At 39.1% G+C, this 22817-nt stretch overlaps 1 protein-coding gene across 7 annotated transcripts in view; it reads right to left on the reverse strand.

The window, feature by feature from the left end:
- The window catches only part of adgrl2b.1 (adhesion G protein-coupled receptor L2b, tandem duplicate 1), a 94436-nt gene extending 79544 nt beyond the window's left edge, over positions 1-14892 (reverse strand). For 5 of the 7 annotated variants that reach the window (XM_078263952.1, XM_078263949.1, XM_078263955.1 and 2 more), the window contains exon 1: positions 5664-6260. The gene's annotated coding sequence lies outside the window, so the exon portion shown is untranslated. The other 2 variants (XM_078263950.1, XM_078263951.1) reach the window with 2 other exon arrangements.
- Between the last annotated feature and the right edge of the window lie 7925 nt (positions 14893-22817).

Here is a 22817-nt window from a genome sequence, read left to right on the forward strand (position 1 = left end):
AAATTATTTGTTCTCTTAAGTACATCTGATGCTTGACTAAGCTCTGCTGAGAAACGATATAATGCTTATGAGTCTCCTAATTAAAACTCAGCAGTGGAGTGATTAGCAATCACAACTCCACTCTTCAAATATCAAGATCTGATTTGCTTGGCTGATCAACAACAAGCTTGCTTCTCTCACTGCAACTCACAGAGCCTCTCTCTCTCTCTCTCTCTCTCTCTCTCTCTCTCTCTCTGCAGTGAGCCTCTCTCTCTCTCTCTCTCTCTCTCTCTCTCTCTCTCTCAAGGAGGCTTTTGAAATGGAGCAAAGCAGCACAACTATACCAGGAAGGGCTCAGCTGAGCCTGGTTCTATATATTGCTTTTCTTTTTTTTGCCAGGATGCCATTTACGTGGAAATATTAAGCCCTTGTTTTATGTTGACTGCCAGCAATCTTAAACGGATTACACACCGCTGCTGATGAACGCTTAAATGTTTTTGGATTCACATGATAACTCATCATAGTATGAAGTATAAAACATCAATAACATTACTTATGGCAGCCACCAAAATTAAACTTGAAAGCTGTCCCCTCGCTGCGCCGAGGAGGGACTATTCCACAGAGAGAGAGAGCAAGATGGCTGACTGCACTGACACGTTGTGAAAGCACGCCTTGCCATCCTAGGTAATAGATTATTTTTGCTGTGTGACTCCCAACACTCCTCATCTTTTGTGACAACGCCTGCCAATCAAGGCCCAGGGAACGTTCAAGGGCTTTGACAATATATGTTCACCTTGAAAACACATTGGCTTCATCGCAAGACACCAAGTGACACCAAGAAGGCATCAAATAGCCATTAGACGTGGCAGACTACAGGTGATCCTGTGCCTCTTTTTTCAATATGCTCTCTGAAAATTGGCATTAAAAGTATTATTTATATCCATAAAGACACAACTAAACAAATGCGGCAATACAGTCGGATATGTATGTGGACAGTGCATGAGAGCACTAAATGTGGAAGGATTTTATGATCATTTTAGAGAATCTGCCGTAAAAATTAAAAAATATTCAATTTAGCCTTTCAAAACAGCGTATAACTGGTTCCTCAGGAAGCAAATGTACCTATGCTGTTCATGTGTAGGCATTTAATAGAAAATTTGAGCAGAGGTCCTCCGGATTTGGAAAATAAAATGTGAATTTGGGTGTATTCCTGTTACATTACAAAATTTCTTTCTTTTCAATGCAAAATGAGAAATAACAATGTTACACCACATCAGCAGAGTGATTTGCATTTTTATGTGATTCATGAATAGCACGGAGGAGGACAGGGAGAGATTTTTCTGCAGTGAAACATGGCCTGAACCTCAATTTCTGGAGAATTATATGATACTATTTAAGAATTTGAAGAAGAGAGAAGCATTTCCTCAGTTGAAGACAGATGACCTGTCAGATACACCTAATACCAACACAAAGCCCTCAGCCTTTAATCTGCACACTTCCTGTGACCTATACTATGACAGAACCAAATAAAGCACACTATCTTTGTATCCCCCTGAGACAGAGCAGTGTCCTCATATGCTAATGTCAGCCAATGTTGGAGAAGAAGTTACGAGGGCGGCCCAGACAACTCACAGGTCAGTGCTAATCTTCTGATATATGGAGCCTAAAGACCTGGGACACATCCATCACACACTGCCAACGGCTCCCAACTGGGAGAGATCTGCACACACCAAAGGGTTAACACACATCCCAAAGAGACCTCTGATGATCCATCACTCAAGAATCAGCCTCCTTTTGAGCAGGAGCGTCCTTTAACCACACATAGGGGGTAGCTTTCTAAGCAGAGGCTCTGCAATGAGAGCCAGCGTGACTGCTAGACCTAAGCTCCAAGCCTCTGTTGATCATTAAACATCCATTTTAAACCAGTGGGGGAAAGTTAACTGTCATTTTAAACACAGGAGGTGGTAGTACGGGAGACATTTTTCCCCCCTCAGATGTATTTTCTCGGCTAAAAGAAGCAAGAACATATATCCATCCATCGCGTTAACTACCCAAACGCATAATCATTCGTTCCAGTCATCTGTCTCTTTATTTCTGAGGCAAGCCACAAAATAGCTATGGTGGTTTTTTGCAGTTAAATGAGAAACTCACCCCAAAGCACTATGTTAAATAAACAAAATGCCCTTTGCTTCTTTTTCACTTTTCATGTTGTGTATTGTTGTTCTTTCTCTGGCAATCAGGCCAAATGTGAACAGCTTCGATGTTGTTTCAAAAATATTTTTTTGGGAGGTTGGTGCCTCTTCAGAGCATCACCGGTAAATGTCATGTTTGGTGTCAGCCCCTCCAGAATCAGACCCTTCTAGACCATTTTGCACTCACCCAGGAAGAAATTCATCTTAGTAGGAGCACTGATGCCAATGTCAGCACCGATAGCAGCCTCGACAGAGCAGAATGCATATACATCTCCTCTTCAGCAGCTTTTTAATAATTTGAACAACCAGGCTCAGCCCAGCACACCACAGCGTGGTTTCCACTCACTTTTTCTCGACTCAACATACTTATCACACTTGCTATTGCTCTTGCCCTATCCTCCTACACATACACAATGCAGAGAGAGGCCTATTGTATTGACTTTGTCAGAAGGAGAAGGAGAAGCCTGTTGTAAAGTCAGTACAACAGGAAAAAGAATTAGGCCTACACAATTCATCAGAAAATGCACTATTTCTCCTCTAAGACCATTGCAATCATCATGTCTCATCTACCATTATTCATCACTCCCTGTCTCTGTCCATTTGTTTGTCCAACTTTTCAGAGTGAGCGTGTCAGAGGAACTGAACAAGACAGCTGTCAAACCTGCCCGCCGTGAGTGAAGATGGCAGGTGATGTCCTCTTTTTTTCTCCCCCTCCCTGCTCTCTGGGTTCAAAACTCACACTCTTGGCTCTTTTTTAAGTTTTGTGATGTTAGCAAGCTCTCTTCTCTAGCAGGTTGGGGAGCAGTTGGCTCATGTTATTACCCAGGAGCAGGACCATGAAGGGACCACCGACCCCTACTGCACTCCCAATGGCATTTACATTCCCTGTCTTTGTGTAATAACATGTCACAAGCTGCACTTTCTTTCACTATTAACCTATGCTGATCCTACTTCTAAAGTAAGGGCACGCACAAAGCAAGAAAGCACTTTTTATTCTTCGTTTATCTTTGTGCTCACTCAAAATGACTATTTTCTTCTACTCAACCTGTCTAAAATTGCAGAGAATATTATGCCATGTATCACAAGACAACCAAAATAAGCAGTGCCTTGCCGCATTCTTTCACTGACAAACAACAGCTGCACAGAATGGGGAATAAATATTATCTCTGCGACAGAAAAACAATCAGACACTGCTAGGTACTCAGAGTCGCTCACAAAGCTTGAATGCTCTGCGTCTTTACATCTACAATCACTGAATGTGGAATTAAGTCATTTATTTTACACCTGAAGAATTATTTATTTTGGAGCATTTGAGATGCTGCGGCTAAAATACCAGTCAAAACATGTACACAGATTTTCATCAAGTTATGCTTTTTATTCTCCCGCCATGGACGCAGTGGGTTCTCATTCTTGAAAATAACACACTACAGACCTTTCTTTGTTTTAATGTTGTATGCTCTTGCTGAGGAATACTGGGGAAAATGTTTTAACAGGACAAAATCTTCTTAACATAACCACGTCCCTGAACGGCGTCTAACATTTCCGCTAAATACATGGCTTCTGGTGGTGAAATTCTACCAATCCACACTAAATCTGCTTCCAACACAAACACTTGCTTCTCAGACACACACGCGCACACACACACACGCGCACACACACACACACACACACACACACACACACACACACACACACACACACACACAACTGCAGTGTCCAGCAATCCTGTCAGAAGCCTCCACCACCACCACCAGCAGCAACACTATCTCAACAAAACTGCTTAGAAGAAGGGGGCTGGTAGCACAAGTTCTCCCTATTGAAATGCAGACACTTTGATATGGAAATTGGCAGCAAGAAAAACCTGCTAGAATTCACACTAGCATGCATTGAAACCATTTGCGCAATGTGAGATGAGATGGCACTTCCTCCCAAGACAACACAGACAAATGGACCAAACCAGCAAGTGAGGGGCGGGTGAGAGATGGAGTGAAGGTAGAGAGGGTGGAGAGGAGAAGGAGGAGGAGGAGGGAGGGAGAACATTTGTCCCCCTCCTCTATTTGAATTCCTAAAACCCACTGTCCCAGCATTTGCTTCAAGAAATAGACTTAGATGAAATGCAAAGGGGGATTTTTTTCAAAGTGCAACATCTACATTCACCAGTAAAACATCCCATTATGGCCTATTGGCAGGGAGACCTTTTCATCTTCAGGACTCGATGATAGGCGTTTCATTATCAAGCAGCAACATTCAACATCATCCCAGCTAAGGAGACTTTTTTTTATCTAGTCCTCCAAAATGTCTGGCATGACAGAAAAACTTCCCCGCCACGGTCAGAAAATGCTTGGATTTGTGTGGTGGCGAGGAAATGTCTCACACTGTGCATATAGGTCTTAAATAATGTTGCCGTTTTCTTAGATCAAAACTGAACAGAAAATGCTTTTGGTTTGCTTTGATGTCCAAAAACAACTGGATTTGGACAGAGTCGTCATCTATACTTTCCTGCATGAAAGCTGTTATATAAGTAAATGCAGGGGGAAGCTCCCAGTTTCCTAACTTGTCAGTATGGCTTATATAAGGTTGCACCACTGTCCTGATATGGCATTGACAGTATGGATTATGTGTAAATGTTATTTAACCTTGATATTTTAGACCGCCACAGTCATGCCCTCCTGGGGTTTCTAGCTGAAGTCTATTCGGCCCTATCTCTAAAAGCTTAACGTGAGACTGAAATATGGTCCCTTCGCCTGTAAAAATTGTGTGTGTGTGTGTGTGTGTGTGTGTGTGTGTGTGTGTGTGTGTGTGTGTCATCATCACACATGGCTGGCTCAATTCTGTGAATTATACATGCTTTGTGAAATGATCTTATTTTATAGCCGCAAAATGGAGCAGTAAATGGAGACAGTAACTGACATCCATCTACTTAGCTCCTTGTGTCCTGAAACTGGGTGGAGATGTTTGTGTGAGCTCTACTTTTTTTCACCATTTTATCATGCTGATTATTTTATAAATCCACTCCCATTAGGCTTTGCTTTTTATCCATATCCAGGACTTTCCTTGTCAGAGTGTTCATCTTACATACAAAAAAATCAAATTTGTAACACCTGAAAACACCTTGAATATATAGATAATATAAGCATTTCACACATTTTTATCACGTACAAAAGAATACATCCTTCAGTGGAATTTTAATTTAAATGAAATAGATATATACTTGAATCCACATGGAAGTACCTTAATAGCCCAGCAACTTCATGTTAATCAAAAGTATTGAGGCTCCAGACACTACAGAATAACATCGTATACTATGCCCTTTATATGCTATGTATTGATCTCATAACAACAGTTTTGAACTGCTGGAGGAGCCCGCGGGCCCGTTTTCTGACATTTGCCTTATGATATCCTGAGTGTAAATACATGGTATTGATTTAGCAGAGGCATAAACCAGCATCTCCCTTGAAAGACTCAAAACATCCGCTTTTAAAGGCTACTTACTGTGGTACGCCGTGCCAAAATATGGATCCCGGTATGAAGTGTAGGCTAAATTTCAGATCAACACCAGGAGCCCCCCTCCTCTCCCTTTTTCAGAAGAGGCCCCCAGAAACTAAGCAGCGGGTCGAACAATGACGGCTGAGGCTCGTCTGCATGCTCCACTTTCTTCACAGTGGGCAGATGGTGGGGTTTCCTGTGGCAGGTATCTGTTCCTCTTCAAGCCAAAACGCCCGGGACCGGACGAACAGCTCCATGGCGAGGAGTCTGTCCAAAAGTAATGATCGTTACCTCCCCCCCTCCTTCCTCTTGTGCGTGCACCAAGGCTCCTTCGGACGGGAGCGCTACGGATAGACTGCTTAAAAAATTCGCACTTGAAGGAGACGAGATGCACCCCAGTCTCGCTACAAAATCAAACTCCGAGCACGTCAAGTCTGTCTGCAGGTCTCCAGCGGCCTGGTTCACATATACAGCGCGAAGCGATATAGGCTAATATGACTTCTTCAGTCTAGCTTTCGGTGCGCTCCCGGTTGTTACCTCTGCGACTCATCCACACGCCGTGCAGACAGTCGGAGCTACAGCCGGACTGGAGGCAAACAAGGCGAGGAGAAACGGCGCACCGGTCCCCTGCTCTGCAGCAGCAGGCTGTAGAGGGCGGCACACAAAACCTGAAGCGGATTACTGGCAAGGCACGGACTGGATCCTAATGCTAATTATGACAGCCCGTATTAAAGCTAATATTATCTCGTGTGGTCAGATTTCATGCATAAGCACAACACGTTCTGCTGTGTTTTCTCCAACCCATGTTGCACAGTATTTTAAGTTTAATCAGGAAGGCAAAAAAAGTGCAAGGCCATTCATTAGCCAACCAAAAAACATGTTACTGATAATGATGATAAAAACATTGCTATAATGAGGCTTAAATAAGACTTTTTTAATTGGGTGAGTCCACAGATAAAGTAGAATGCATCAAGGTGATAAGAAAATCACTTTTTTATCAGAAGTATTTCTGTAACAAAAAGCAATTGAGCTCTCAGTGTGGAAGGAGTATATGTAACAGGGTCTTGTTACCAGATAGGGTAATCCTCATCTCTGCACTTGAAATTATTATTGTAGCTATTCTACAAAAGTTTAGCATATAATCAGATGGTGCCAACAGCAGCAAAGTGTACGGAGATATACGTATATAAAGATGAGTGAATATACAGTTTAGTAGAGCTGAAAATATAAGGTGGCTGATTGATGAAGTCGATTGATAGAAAAATGAATGTGCAACAAAAACATTTTTGTTTAAAAGTCAAACATTCTGTTGTTCCAGCTTATCACTTGTAAGGATTTGCAGCTTTTCTTTGTCTTAATTTAACACTAAACAGAATATCTTTGGGTTTTGGAGTGTTGATCAGACAAAGCAAGCAATTTCAAGGTGTTAAATCGGGCTTTTGGTCTAACTTGCAAAGATAAATTTAATGGCAATGTTTAGGTCATAGACCTTCATCAGGCAAATGCCAAATTATCTTTGTAAATTAGACAGTGTGCAGAAGTTTCTTTGCAACTTTTGACCTACTTGTCCCTCTACTACGCACCTGTCTCATGTAATAGATGTACATTAAGTGTTTTTCTCTTCATAGTTCAAATGATGCCTCGATTGGTAAAAAAAAAAAAAAAAAAGATTAGTTGATAATGAAAATGTCAACCACAATCAACCAATGAGAGATAGTGAGAAGGGATGTAACTGTGATATAGGTTACAGTCTAAACAATAACCAACATAGTATATGAAACAAATTAATCCAGCTACGGTATGTCAGTAATGTAAGTGTGATGTGTAGAAAGACTCCAACTATGGCATGTACAATATAACCAGCAAGCAAGTATGTAAGATGTACAGTGTAAATAGTACTGGCTGAAGGAAAACAGCAATACAATCACAAGGCTTAACCCTCAACCTTTACATTGCACAAAATAAATCCAATAGTCATATTCATACAAACATCCACCTAAACTTCCAGAACATAGTGATATTCAATCAGGAAGCAGATGCTGATACATGTTGTGTTCAAACATTCAGTGTTCATCCATATGTTAATGGAAAGACATTTCAATGCTCAGTGCCTCACTTAAAATGTTGTTCTTGTTGACATGGAAAAGCATCTGAAACAGGATTTAGACCACAAAATGTCACAATGCTCCACTGAAATCTCATGGATATATTTAAATACATTTAATTTACAATCCTTTAGAAATGTTGTCATGTAAAAAACACAAAAAACACTTTTTGGACACACGCAGCTTTTTATATATAAAAAATTCTCTTTTTGCATCAAATCAAAGTGTATTTTTCACTTCACAGATAAAATGCATTCATGAATATAATTTTCACGACTATACCCCCATTTTGCAGTATATTTATGTATAAACATGACTACTCGTTTCACATGTGGAAATGTAAAAGACCATACTGTGTTTACAAGTTTTACTTCCTAAAGTTCAAATCATGTAAACTTTAAACTATTTTCCAATGCATGTTTGTATTTCTCCTAATGTTTCAGGCAGCCATTGATTTCCATTCATTTCTGTACATTATGAATGGTAAAACTCTTGAGCCTAGCTTGAGCAATAATCCATCACAGTCAACAACAAATCTGTATTCAGTTTTGCCAATGTTATATTATTTTTGCGACGTAATGCAGTGCAGACTTTTAAATCAATCCGCCATTGAAGTGAATTACCACTCAACGATAATGTGATGTAAAGGAAAAATGTTCTGCTGTCTTAATGTTGACTGATGCGTTGCACAACTAAAGAAAGCTTCAGTTTATTTACTGACTTCTATACAAATATATATGAATAAAAACCAATGGCTGCCAGGAATGGTTGAATGAATACATTCAAATTTCTAAAATACAGTAGCGTGTTTTATAAATTGGTTAGCTTTGATATACAGTGTACAGCTTTTGTCGTAAATGGGCTGAAACATGAAAATCCATGAAAAGCATGGCATGGCATGTAAATGGTAAAATAAATATTTTGTAATATTAGTGTCCAAATGTGTTGAAATAGAACATGTTCCAAATTCAGGTTGTATTTCACGTGATGCTTTTATGTAAGGTAATAAATATGTACTTAAACATCCTAAACAACCTACTTCATATCTATTGAATTTGAGCTGGAAGATATTGAGTGTCTAATATTTATTCTTTAAAAAGGCTTGGTGGATCAGACATTTCTATAAACTGCATAATGTCATATTTGAATATTGTAAGGATAATTAGGAGATAAAAGAAAATACCACAAGTGCAAAAGGGCCAATATCTTGTCCTGCAGGCACATTACAAGTCTTCAAAGGAATATTTAAAGAATATTGATTTTTTTTCACACTATGGTTATATGTATGGTTATATATATACACTGACTATATCTTTGGTCAGTGTGTTTCTTATTTAATGGAAAAATACCATTATGGATGTATTTATGTGCAATACATTGAGACAGTTTCCACAGATGCTTGCATTTAACTGAATAAATCATTCATGATGCAAATAGGAATTTTGTTGCACTGACTCTGCCTTCATTTTTAAAGCACACTATGTTTGCGCTTTGTTGGTTACAATGGAAAAGGGGTAAATTGAATCCTGATATTACGGTTGTGAATGGAGACCAGAATTGTAACTGACTTGGCACCCCAAAAAACATGCAACTATAACTGAGTTGACTGGAAATGATTTGGGTTTGTCGATGCAATTACACTTCAAGCTGAAAGCCCATTAGGATTTTACTGTAAGCTGCAAAACATTAGCATTAAATTGCCATTTGCGAACAAATATGATATAATCTCAATGACAAACTGGACAACAGCGTGTTTAAGCACGGCAGATCCCCAATTATTTAGTCCTGATTTGTTGACCGCTCCGGATATGCCAGCTGCAGGCTACATATTTTCTGTCTTGGAATAACTGGAACAAAAAACATGAAGAAATAAATGTATTTCATAATGTTCTGATGTATTCAGTCACCCCATTGAGGCTATCATTAGAAACCATTACGTCTGTGATAAGCCAAAGTAACACAGCTTACTAATGGTTCATGAAAGGTGTAATGTCCACCTGTGCTGTACTACCAGCTGTGTCCTCATTGTGAGCATGTCTCTGCACTGACGCCTTTCTGCCAATGTGACATGCAATGTTTAATGCTGTCTGAGCTCTGTCATTTTACCTTTAAATATCATGTGAAGTTTCTGTTGTCATTTCTTAACAATCGATGTACTGGAAGGAAAATGATCTGCCCAGCTGGAAGCAGGTTTATGGTAACAGTTTCCTCAGGTTTCTAAAGTTCCACCCCATGCAGCTTTCTTTTGAACATGATATTATACTGTGAGTAGAAGCTTTCATTCTTCCCCAATATGCCTATTTTTAGATTGTTACTTTTCAGCATTGTAATAAAAGAGCTACCTCAGTGGTGCAAATTCTGCCATAGGACATATTTTGCTTGAGAAAAGTATGTCTAAGAACAAACACTAAATCTCCAAGTTTGGAAGTAATAATGTCCTAAATATCAGTTCTCTTCTCTTTCTCTCATGAGCCAAAGTACATAGTCGGGTCAGTGGTCTCCGTTACACGTGGCTTCAATAAAAAACAGTCCCCTGGCCGCATAGGGGAAATGTGAATTTGGGTCAAATTCACCAGGTGGAAAGTGAGAGGATTAGTGCAGAGCTTGCATGTTTTCTGAGGCGTAGTTTTACATAATAAAGAATAGAAGAGTAAAAAGAAAACAGATGTAATGATGCTGATCCCCTGGCACATATTCTTATTTAGAGAAACAATGTTTATGTATGGCCTACTACTGAAAGTGTAAACTCTCTATTTCATTTGAACTGACCCAGGAGAGCCTGGCTTGCTGGTGTTTTATTCATTGTGGTCAATGCAGTATATATGTAAATACACACAGCCGGCCCTTGTCTCTGTTATTTCCTCTTTTCTTTTCTTGAGGACAGATGAAGTTGTCAGAAAATGCTTGGCTTTGCTTTTTTGCTTCAGCCTGTCATTCTAGTCTGCGTTCATCGTGCAATCAAAACCCCTAGTAATAGCACAAAAAAGCTAAAAAGCAAGACTCAGTTTTGCTGCTGACTCATCTAAAGAGAGTAAATAAATTTCACTGCGAGAGGTCAGGCTTCATCATTAGAACAGAGTCCATTCTGTAAATGGAAACAAAATGCTCCCTTTTTCCTGCATACTTCCCTCAGTTTTTGTCAAAGCTTAACTTCCACATTTGACCATAGCTTTTGATGACTCAATTTGTGTTAATTAACATTGGGGAGAATAAATACCATCCATGCATAAACATTACTTCACCTGTGATTGCTCATGCTTTTCTCTGCATTATAGCAGAATTGTCCATTACATTACATTGTCCAGTTCATTCGAACTACAGATCCGCTACCCGATCTGGCAAACTTGCATAATGTAATGTAATGGACAATTCCGCTTCCAACCTGTAGGGGGACCGAAGCGGAAAAAGTTCTCTAGTGTTGCTTTAGTGTAGGACAGAAACAAACATACTGGCTTACCTTGTTCAGCAACACATGCAACATTTGTGAGAATACATTGTGGTTATGTTAGGTTGTTATGTACATACAGATGTTTATTCATTTGATTGGTTATTAAGTTTTTGCTTTGGAATTATAATACTGTTGCTGATTCTTTTACTTGAAAATAAGCTCCAGAAACACAAGAAAACCCCATATGCTTTCAAACACAAAGTCAACTCCACTTCTTGTGAATCCAAACTTCAGATGTTAAATTGGATTATAGGAGTGATAATTAAATTTTTTGGGGGAAGCGTTTTTGTGGTATTTTTGCAGCCGCAGAGACCTCACAGAGAGACACAGTGTCAGAATTCAAGTCCCTTCACCTCTACATGTTCTTTTTGATTTTGTCTTCTTGTGTGTTGTGTGTGTGTGTGTGTGTGTGTGTGTGTGTGTGTGTTTTTTTTCCTCCAAATGTGCCATTCACATTATGGCAAAAACCTCATGTAATAATGTGGGGTGTTTCAACAAACATTCATGTGGTAAATAAGAGGGTAGCTGGGAATGCTGCGGTAAATATGTCTTGAGTAATTATTAGGTGGTTTTACTCATTAAGATCAAAAGCCACAAATTCAAAGGCAATCTCAGAGCTTAAAAGGTACTGAAAAAAGAGAAATCAAAGGATTGAAACCTTTAGCATTCTCTATGGGAATTGACAAATGCTCTTGTTCCTCACAGACAGAAACACTGTCTGTTCTTTCTGCATTGAGAGGAAGCTAATTCTTTGCGGCATCCATTTCCCAGCGCAATATTGTATGGAGTAGCTTTCTATAGTTTTGTAATCATAGGGCAGCATGAAAAAGGGTGGGAATTATGATCTTGATGGTCTTGTAATGACAGTTCCCATGATGGAATGGGCTCGATTAAAAGGCTCAACCACAAGTGAACTCTACCACATTCATGATAAGACAATGACTTAATCCAATGAGGACCAGGAGGATTGGTTTGCACCAGCTATTCATAAATCCATTACTTTGATTGTGTGTATATCTTTCCTAAGTTCTTAGGAACTACTAGATAGTTTCAAACTTACTTACTGAATCAGCTAGTTTCCACTAATAAAAACGTTAAGAATTTGTCAGCGACAATGTGTAAATCAGTTACCAGGAACCATCTGTAGCACCTCACAATAAAATAACTTACTTAGTTAATATAACAGTTTTTGGAGGCAAGGAATATAATAAATCTAACTGCCAATCTATTATAAATGTAAATTACTTTGTTCTATTTCAAACATGCACCTAGAAGTATGTTTCAGAGTTAGTAGTGTTCCTGTATTTTAGAATTAGCAGAAAAGTAATAGTTAGCCTGATGTTATTAGCTTAACAATTTTGAAGTATTGTTTTATTTTCGTGAAAACTAATTGAAAATTTCCCAATTTCTACTGTTTCAAAATAAAATTTAAATCAAAGTGTCAGACCAGAAATGTTTACCATATTTTATGTTGCCTTTTTTTACTTCTCACTCACAAGCTAACGTTAATTTTAGCTAACGTTACACAACAGTTACTCCTGGCAGTTACTGGAAGAAATATTTAGTAAAAACTAAATCATAAGAACTGTTTTGTGTGTCGCAACTCGTTTTAATAAAGTCATTTGATATAAGTATTACTTTGTTATATAACACATGCATCCATGGAGAAATATGTGTCTTAGAGTTAGCAGTGAATGTATTTTAGAATGAGTGGAAAATATTTAAGTATGCTAACGTAACTGACAATTAGCCTGATGGTATCAGCTTAATGTTTTGTAATTTGCGGTACATTGTGTTATTTTTGTGAAATGGAATTTAAAATTTCCCAGTTTACATTGCTTTTTAACATATTTTCAATCAAAGTTTAAAATCAGGAATATTGACCATATGTCATATTGCTTATTTTACTTCTCACAAGCTTAGGTTAGTTTTAGCTAACATTAGCTAAACATCAGTAACATCTAACAGTTACTGTGTGTTAAGATTTAGTAAAAACTAGTTTACAAGTTTGAACTTACAAATAATTGGTGAAACCAATCTTAGGGCTACCTAAAAGACACACAGAAAATTCTTATTTCTTAACTGACATGTCTTGTGTTCAGCAAAGTAAGTACTAGCCTATATTCTTCCAAAAATGTTTTCAAACAATAGCTAAAACTTCAACTTCTTTTGTCCCCAAAAGGCATTTGATTTTGCAGAGTGCAAGGAGCAAGCTAATTTGGAAGCTACATAGTTAGTCATAGTATAGACCGCATACTCAATTATTAATTTAGTCCTTTAAAGTTGCTTTGGAGGTAGCTTTGAATTTCAGAACTATAAGTATATTCTCCCTTCTGGAAGTTAGTCCTCCATTTCCCCACCCATGAGACTTCTGTCGACTGCAGACTCTGCTGACAGAAGTTAGATCAAGCATAGAAAGCGAATTCAACTCTCTACAATAGATACAATCTGATAAGCAACATGGATCCAGACTTGTCTCCTCTCTAGAGCTTTTTGGCTCACAGAACTTTGTCTTTGCTCTGTCCTTGAGACATCTGTAAAAATGCTCTTATATGGGGGAAAACATCGAACAAATAAAAGTAATGTACTAGAGTGACTGCTTTCCAGCTGTGAGATTTGCTCCAAAAATATCAGCGTGTCTCAGCCCAAAAACAAGCTTATTTGAAGAATGCATCTCAATCTATACTTGAGCATTTTAAAGCACTTGGTAAAGCATTTAGGAACATTTGTTTTAACTTACTTTCCAATGGTGAATGTTTATCTTAGAGTGTAGTTATAAGTGTTGTTCCTCTGTTGTTGTGAAGCGAGTCTACCCTCTTCCACATATGAGGCAGAAACACCGACACATTGGAAACAGATGCTCATTGTTCCAGCGTGAAAAGGCAGAGAAAAAAACGACAGAAAGAAGAAATAAGATTTACAGCATCTCATGATTCCATTCAACGGTAGCTGATAGTTAAGTTTTCTTCACACTGTTACTGTTCACCCGCCAAGTCAGATCTTTCTTTGAAAAAATACAGACAGAAGAATAAACTATATAGTACTAAAAACAACTGGTCTGCCATAAAATATCATAGTTCAATGAAGTAGTACATGTATAGCATAACATAATTCAGTAGGTGGTGGTTAACTTTTTAGGAAAAGAGGAAATGGGTCATCTTTGCGTGCCAGTAAAAGGAATCCTGTCACTCAAGTAGGAGTTCTGGGACTGCCTCTATTTTTAGCACCTGGAGCTCAGACGCATACCATACATTTTAACCCTCACACAAACACAGACGCAATAAATAATAAATCCACCAAACAGGAAGATATTATCCTCTCAAGGGTTGGTTGGAAGTCATTCATTGGCAAAGCAGCTCACAAGATGAATGGGGTAAAATAAATCCTTTATGCAAAAACACATGGAGGAATAGATGTTAGTGGAACACAAGCAGTCTTTAGGGTGGTTTGGGAATTTGAATGTAGTTCTTCCCCCATTTCAAGCTAGCTTCTGTTCCACTTACCTAATATACTTTTCATGGTGTCTTTGTTTGTTTTTTCTGAAAAGCTGAAGCACTGGGAGGTTGAAAACACATTTTCTCAGGGCTTTGTTAGTATCAATAGACATCTACCTCGCTCACCTGTTAGTTGTCTTGCACCTGTTGAGGTAGGACGAATCACACCTTTACTACCTTTATTTGGTGGTTAAGTAAACTCACGTAATTACCAGCATTGCTCCACCCAACTTAAACCTGAACAGAGGGACACCTGCGTGTGTGGGTGTGGTTGTTTGGCAGGGCCTTTAAACAATAACATTTGTCATGAGTCATATGCTGCATTATGTAGGTTTCTGTCAATACACTTTCCATTCCCGTAAAAACGCTAAATAATGTGTTGAATGTCTGAAAAAGCAAACCAATATGGATGCTTCAGGTCAGCCAATGTCCACTGTTCAAGGTAATTAAACCCAAGTTACAGTATATAACCCCATACTGTCAATGCACAAATTTATCCCTCACATGACCATTTCTGCAATCATACAACTATCTCTTAAGTTGTCTAAAAATGTGATCGCTGATCTATCCCATTCTTACTTTCCAGCCCACATATGGTTCAAGGTTAGGGTTACGAGCAGCTGCGTAGGAAAAGTCGTCACATTCCAGTTGTATTTTCGACTGAGAGATATTAGGAATGAACTAAATCAACTAAAATAAAATAAAATCAATTAACTTAAATTTAGTCAATATAGCTAATTCATCTGTACCCCATTTGTTTGTATCTGATTTCACTTGACAACAAACCGCTACTAGTAACATTATAGAATTAGCCAAGTCAGGGTCACCATCTTGGAATAACAAGACGGTTTCCTGTTCTTCCAGTTTATTTTCAAAACCTCATGGAAGCTGTAGTTGTTTAATGCCAACACAACAAACTGTCTTTATGTTAAAAGGTGTTTGTATATGTGTGTTTAATATGGACAGAAAACCACAGTATTGTGTTTTAGCTTTCCACAAAGAGCGAACAAGCTAAGCCTGAAAGTTGGTTCTCCAGAGTGTTGTCTGTAGGTCATCAAGACCCTTTCACATGGCCAACATTTTGATCCAAAATATCAATAAACACTACAGTAGACACAGCAACAATGGGCCACAAAACTGAAAAATCAATAAAAATCACTGCTATATATGAATTGTGTAAGAAATTACCTTCATGCTCAGGTGAATAAGCTCAGAAAACATGACTCATTCCTTGACTGCCACTGAGCTACTCAGCCACACTCAGAAGCCAACATCTCTACACAGCTTCTCTCTGCACAGCGTTGCATCAAACAGTAATCATGACATTTCACAGCCACAGGTATGTCAGTGTGGAGAGAGCCGCCAGGGAGAGGCTGTTGTGGCACTGCAGGTTTAGGCACTATGTGCTCTAAGTTCAGGCTCTTGTTATCTGAAATGCTGCAAATTGATGAAAATTACATATAGTAAGTGTGCTACCTGTTGGGAGCAGAGGCAGAAGTATAGTATAATAATGATTTGATAGCTCCATCATAAATGGCATGTGTGGCGTAAAAACACACTGAGAAGTATGCATTTTTCTGGTGTAAAACATGCAATTTCTTCTTGAAATCTGTGATTTTTCCGCTTACAATAAAGTTCTTCCATGAAGCTATGACAATAACAAACAAATGCTATGAAATGCATATCCATATACATACTCAACTCCATTAGTCTTACTGTCACAGATGTGAAGTGGGAGAAAGCATAGGAGGGAGTTACTTAGGCTATTTGCAAGATAAGAGTAGCAAAGGTGTCAGTTTTTCAAAGCATGGCAACCACATCAATCTGGGCCCATGTCAAATATGTTTGATATGATTCAAGAGTGCATTTCATGATATGCCATTTGTCTTGGGCCTACATTGAGACTGGGTTAGAGAGAAAAGCAGAGAAAATAAATATGCCAATCACGGCTACTGTCAAACTCTCATTGTTCTGGAGTATTTTATGATTTATGCCTTTCAAGTAGGATTGTTTCACATATCAGTTTTCTACCTTTACTTTCATATGCATGCCATGTGTGGAGGTCTGTGGTCGTACTACTGTGGTAGTATTCAGGCATAAGGCTTCATGACAGATACTTTACACATGCCAGACTGTTAGGCGATGGAAGACAACGATAAAATGTTCATATTAAAAGCATTTACCCCTCTCCAGGCGCCAGACTGTCTGACACTGGCTCAAATTGATTCTTAATTGGGTTTGTATGGACCCTAGATCTACTGTTGATGAGCACAGTGAAAAGTGGACATCTACGGCTTCAACTCTCCACAGAAACGTGATAACACAACTGACCCGACGGAGGGGAAAATGACTTCTTAGAGTTCTGGGCTCCGTTTTTAAACAATAATAATTATGAACCGGATAATCTGCACATCTTGAAAATGGATTTAAAAGAATGATCCATCATCCAGACGCAGCAGAAAAAAGCAACGGACTCAAAGGGATGTCATTACTCATCACCAGTCACAACCAGTTGGCATTAACCAGCTGTGTTGCTAGATGTCTTTTTGGGGGACTTTTTTTTTTTTTTTTGGTTGTAATAAATCACTCAGAGTTGTTGTGGAATGCAATCCAGTCCTCTGGAACAGCTTGGTCTTGGTTGAGGTGATTTTCTGTTTCTAGGCTGACATTCCTCATTATCTATTTTGGCTTGCCTTGCGTGCACACTGGGTCGTGGAAAAGGCTGGTTAAAAACTGAGCAGTGAGGGGGAGAGGGGCTTGAATGCTCCTCTGTGCCCCCCTACCGCCACTCTCCCCGGTGAAGCTCAGCATGCCTGTATTTGAAGAGGAAGGGAGGGAAGTTATCCCTACCTTTGCCTTGCTTATGAATTTTTTCTCTCCGCTCACAGAAGAGGCTTGTTACCCAAGCAGGCAGACATGGTGGAAAGCAACGCTGCAAAGCTTTATTCAAGCTGAGGGGGAAGAATCTGCTGTGGATTAAGCCTCATCCACAGTCTGGTCTTAATTTCACTGCTTTTGTGCAGTCAGACTGAAGGAGTGCTTCTGATTACTGTCTATACCTTTGAAGGCTCACTGCAATTTCAGGAGTCAATAATAATAATAAAATATGTTATGAAAACAATGGGACTAAATGGGCCTCCATTATACAACTCAGGATTACTCATAAACTGTAAATGTCCTTATAATGAGCGTATTTACACTTGATTACTGCAGAAAATGGAACATTTTAAAATTTGTGTGGAGTTGTACTAATACTTGTTGTACTTACTAACCGTGACAGAGATAGAGATATGATGGAGGTGAACTAGGCACCATAGACAATAATGCATTAGGCAACTGTACATGTTATCATAATGAGCTTATGTAAACTTGATCAGTATGCGAACTTGAGCATTCAGAGATATCAATGGAGTCTGTACCGTAAACAGTGGCTAAATTATGAATATAATGTCTTTATGGGATGGTTTTTAAATTCTAATAATTCATAAAAATCTCACTGTTATTAGTAAGAAAATTATCTTGGGAGCTTTAAGAGGAAATATAAATCAAAGAGTATATGTAGTATAAACGGTTTTCGAGCTTGAAGTGACCAAAAAAGAACAGGAAAATTAATAATCATATGAATGAAAGACAATATGTGACTGTTGCAGGTCAGGATAGCAATAATGGCAACAAAGAAATCTGTTGGCAAAATAAACAATAAAACAAACCCTTAAATGGAAGCAGGAAGCCAATGAGCAAGTCTATGACTCAGCCACTTGCTTTCTAAAGTGCAATCTCACCTTGTGGGTGTCATAAATTGTCCGGGGCACCCGGGGCTTACCAGCCTGCTGGGGTGGTCCTTCACCAGCCTCATCCCAGGGTGGGCCAACGTCAGCCTGCAGGCCTAGTGGGCTCGTCAATGTCGCTTTGCTGCTTCTATTCTGGTCGCCAAGTTGAGAGGAGCAAGTGTTTGAGTGTTTGAGTGGGAGTCAGAAAAAAGAAGAACCTGTTGCGAGCGAAGGTATGTTCCAAGCATATGGTGGTCTCTTCATTTTCAAAGCACTAAATGGATTTAAAGCAGGGGGGAGGAATTTACAAGGTGACAATGCAAAGAGGAGTGAGATTCACAAACTGCAAGGATGTCATGTGTGAGCTGCAAAAGCAGTGAGGGCTCAGTTTATCTGGCACCAGGAAGTGGATAGAATAAAGTTAGAGCTTCTAACACTGATGTCCCTCCTAAATCAAGACTTACAATTTACTGCACAACTGTTCTGTCTTTGTCTCTTTTTAAAAATGCCTTAGTCATTCATCTTCAATACAGACATTCAAAACCATGATTATTTCCAATAAAGCAAGATTTGGGTGTTTTCCCAGCAATGGGATTTTTGTTATATTAATCTGCAATGTATTTAAGCCACTTTTCATCTGTGCTGAACAAAGGAACAAAGTGATGCCAAACCAAATGTCCAAATGTTTCTGTTTAGAGACTTCCATTCTCTCAGTTTGTAATGTAACTCATTTTCAAAAAGGAGGGCACTGTGTTTGAATTATACGCTAATTAATATGCAAATAACAAGTGGTAAAACTGCCAACATATTAGTCTACTGTTTCCACAATCATTTCCAAATTAGGATTAACAAATTGCATGCTTTTATGTACATCAGTTTCCTTTCTACTCTGCAGACAGAACATTCCTACGATCTGTGATAACCAAAACCGGGATGTGACCGCCCCTTTCTTTATAACCCATAAATGAAAAGATTATGATCCATTTGTTCCTTTTATATCCCTCGTTTGGTTCTGCGACATTCTTAGATCCTTTGTGTAAAGTCAAATTTGGCTTTTTTTATACGTTTTATTGCATTCCTTCTCTAACCAAATTCCTCTTGTGCTTTAATGGGTAGATGTTCCTCTATATTTTCAATGAAAAAAAGCTACTGCTGCCAGATCTGTGGCCTGTTGTGGTCCAGAAGAACAGCACCACAGGGAACTTCAGAAAAACACACTCAAATTTCAGCTTTTGAAATACAGTCGTGCCTAGCGGGCAAGAGCATCTCCAGGCCCAATATTTCAAATCAGAGATGGACTCTGTTCAGTAAAGAAGGGTGAATGGTCTCCCACAAAATAAAGTATACATGAAGCTCCATGTATGATAGCCTGGCTGTGTGTTTCTGGGTGCACGTGGTCACAGGCTGACACTAAAGTAACCCCTTAACAGGTGCTGAAGTCTTATGTGTCTGAAGGGCAGCTTAAGAGTTTTCTGCTTTTTTTTTACAAGCCCAGCCTTGGTTTGTTCACCCCACACATGGTGGTGTTTTACAGTGCTCGGGCAAATGGCATGACGTGACTGCACTCTATAATGCTACAGTGTCCAATGAGTGAATAGGGCTATTGTGGGTTTCTGAAAAAGCATAACTATTTACTGTGTCTACTGTACAGTATACTATATTGTGTAGTATAAATCTTTTTTGATTTTTGAAGTTGTTATGCCAGGGTCTGTGTATGTTGTCAAAAACTGAAGAAAAAAAAAATGAAAAAGGAATAGAGCCTAAAGGAGACTGTGCACAGAACTCAATTTTGACAAGGCTTGTTAAAGGAATAGTTTAACATTTTGGGAAATATGCTCATTCTTGCAGAAAGTTAGATGAGAAGATCAATATCACGCTCACATCTGTACAGTAAATATGTAGCTGGAGCCTGCAACAGGTTAATGTAGCTTAGCATAATGACTGGAAGCAGGGAGAATCCGCTAGCCTGTCTCTACCTAAAGCTAACAAAATCCACCTACCAGCATCTCTAAACTAATTAATGTCACTAATTAATATGTTATATCTTGTTTTTTTAATGCGTACAAAAACAGTGAGACTACTGGCCTTGTTGGGTTATGCTGGACCATTTCTTGGCCGGGCGCAGTGACTTCAGTCAACCAACAGAGACTCCATGAAGTTACTTACATTTTGTTTTTGTACGGATTAAACAAAGAAGTTAGAACACGTTATTCCACATGTCCACTGCATGGTATAGCACGGCACGGCAAGGCACAGCTCTACTCAACTCACTCTTTTTTGGTTTGCCATTAGCAAAAGTTGTGGCTAGTATCTGCTACCAGGTATTTTTTTTGGTATCAACTTGATCAAGGTTCCAAGCGAGCTGAGCTACAAGAATGTGGAGTTAAAACACTGCAGACCACTGATTGGTCAGAGAGAACCGTCACTAGCACGACATGGGACATCCTGCACAAACCCACCATTTCTAAATAGTCAAGATACCGTCAATAGAAACCTCAATTTATATTCACTCGCACCACGTTTTTTTTAAATGGCGGTCCGCAAAACCACACCGGACACTACATTGTACAATTGCCAAAGTGCAGACATTGTTGCAGATAAAAGGATCCAGCGAGTGTCGCGTTGAAGATAATGTGCTGAAAGTTTCACACGGCCGCTATGGCGATCAGCTGAGAATCCCGCTTACACTGAGGGGGTACTATCTGATAGGTAGAATCAAAGTTGCATATACTCAATGTATTTTCATATTTCATATTTTGTAAATGTAGCACCATCTCTCACTATCTGCAGTGGAAAACAAAATTGAGAAAAGCACATGGTACCAAAAGTTACTTGAGTTAAGTTGAGTCGAACAATGCAGAAGAAATGAGACATAGGTGTGCTTTAGAAGTGCTGATAGGAGGCTAGTGTTTCCAAACTTTATGCTAGGCTGCCAGTACCTTTATCAAGACAAAATATTGATATATTTCTTTAAGTCATTTTTGTGTCAAAGTGTGTGACCTCTGTTTACAGTCTCCTTCAGTATTAATTTTCTTTCTTGACTTTGGAATAATAAAATGCTAATTCCCAGAAATAGACAAAGGCTCTTTTCAAACTATTCATAGACAGCATAAGTCCTTATAACTAAAAACTTGTTGACTTCACGAGTTTGAACTGTGGATCAAAATATATTTACATTTATGCAACACTGCCTTTACTTGTTGGAAACCAAGGCTCATCTGACACAGGATAAAGTTAAAATACTCAGTAAATAGTAAATTAAATATATGTAAGTGAAGTATTATACACAACATTCATTGATTAGTTCCTGAATGGGATACACCCCTCCACTCCCCCCATCTCTGCTGTTGCCGGTGTTACTCAGTGGAAATATGCTAATGAGATCCGTCACGATCACTGATTCCCTTTGAACTTTTTATTTCGTTACAGGCTGACTGAAATCAGAGGTAGAGAGCAGGAGGTTTTCTGCTGCATGCCCACGGCCCCTCTTCCACCATCTGCCGGACCTCATTTCATTTGAATAATAAATGAAATCCTTTTTTTCTCTGCTACACAGAGGCGCTTCAGCTCCTCATGTGTTTTTGCAGTTCAAGACAAAACGTCCACTAGCCATGACGGAGGATTGTTGTCTCTCACTGCAGAGCCATGCCCTGCGTCTACTGCGGCCACACCAGCCTGCGGCACACAGAAATTACTGATTCAAAGCTGAAATGTATTCTTCTAAGCCTCACACTGAAGGGATTGGATTCTTCCTTTATTTTGAATAACTGCACATGAATTGAAAAGCCTGGACATCCTGTTTTTCTTTAAGAACAAAAAAATACAGAAAAATATTTTCATGCTGGGTTAATTCCCTCACATGAAAAAAGGTCCAGTCCCAAAGAACAAACCAGAAATAGATTTTTATCAGCAGGATACGCTCATATGGTTACATTCTTGCTGTTGATGTCCACAAGATAACAAGAGGAGCTCTATTCAATCATTGGTACATGACAATTTATAGACTAGTCACTCAGCGTAGAGGATATAAAATGCTAGTGCCCGTAGCTGTAGAGCTGATGGTGGAGGCTTTAACTATTCTTGCACAGATAAGGCTCCTTACTGTCAATTTACATAGTTCCCAGCTGGAGATGTGCTGAAGCAGATCTAATTCAAACTTTTCAAGCTTCAAATACACACAGCAGTGCTTCAAACAGCAATAAAGCCAGTGGCCTCTGCCCTCTGGTGTACTTTCCATCGCCACACTTTATAACCCTAGCTCTCAGTGTTAAGATTGGAACATGTGCTCACCAATGGATTCAAATAGAGTCAATAGGCGCTTCTTTCCCCTTCAGCAGTCACCA

The sequence above is a fragment of the Sander vitreus genome, chromosome 12 (genome assembly GCF_031162955.1).
Source record: "Sander vitreus isolate 19-12246 chromosome 12, sanVit1, whole genome shotgun sequence".
In the NCBI taxonomy this organism is placed as follows: Eukaryota; Metazoa; Chordata; class Actinopteri; order Perciformes; family Percidae; genus Sander; species Sander vitreus.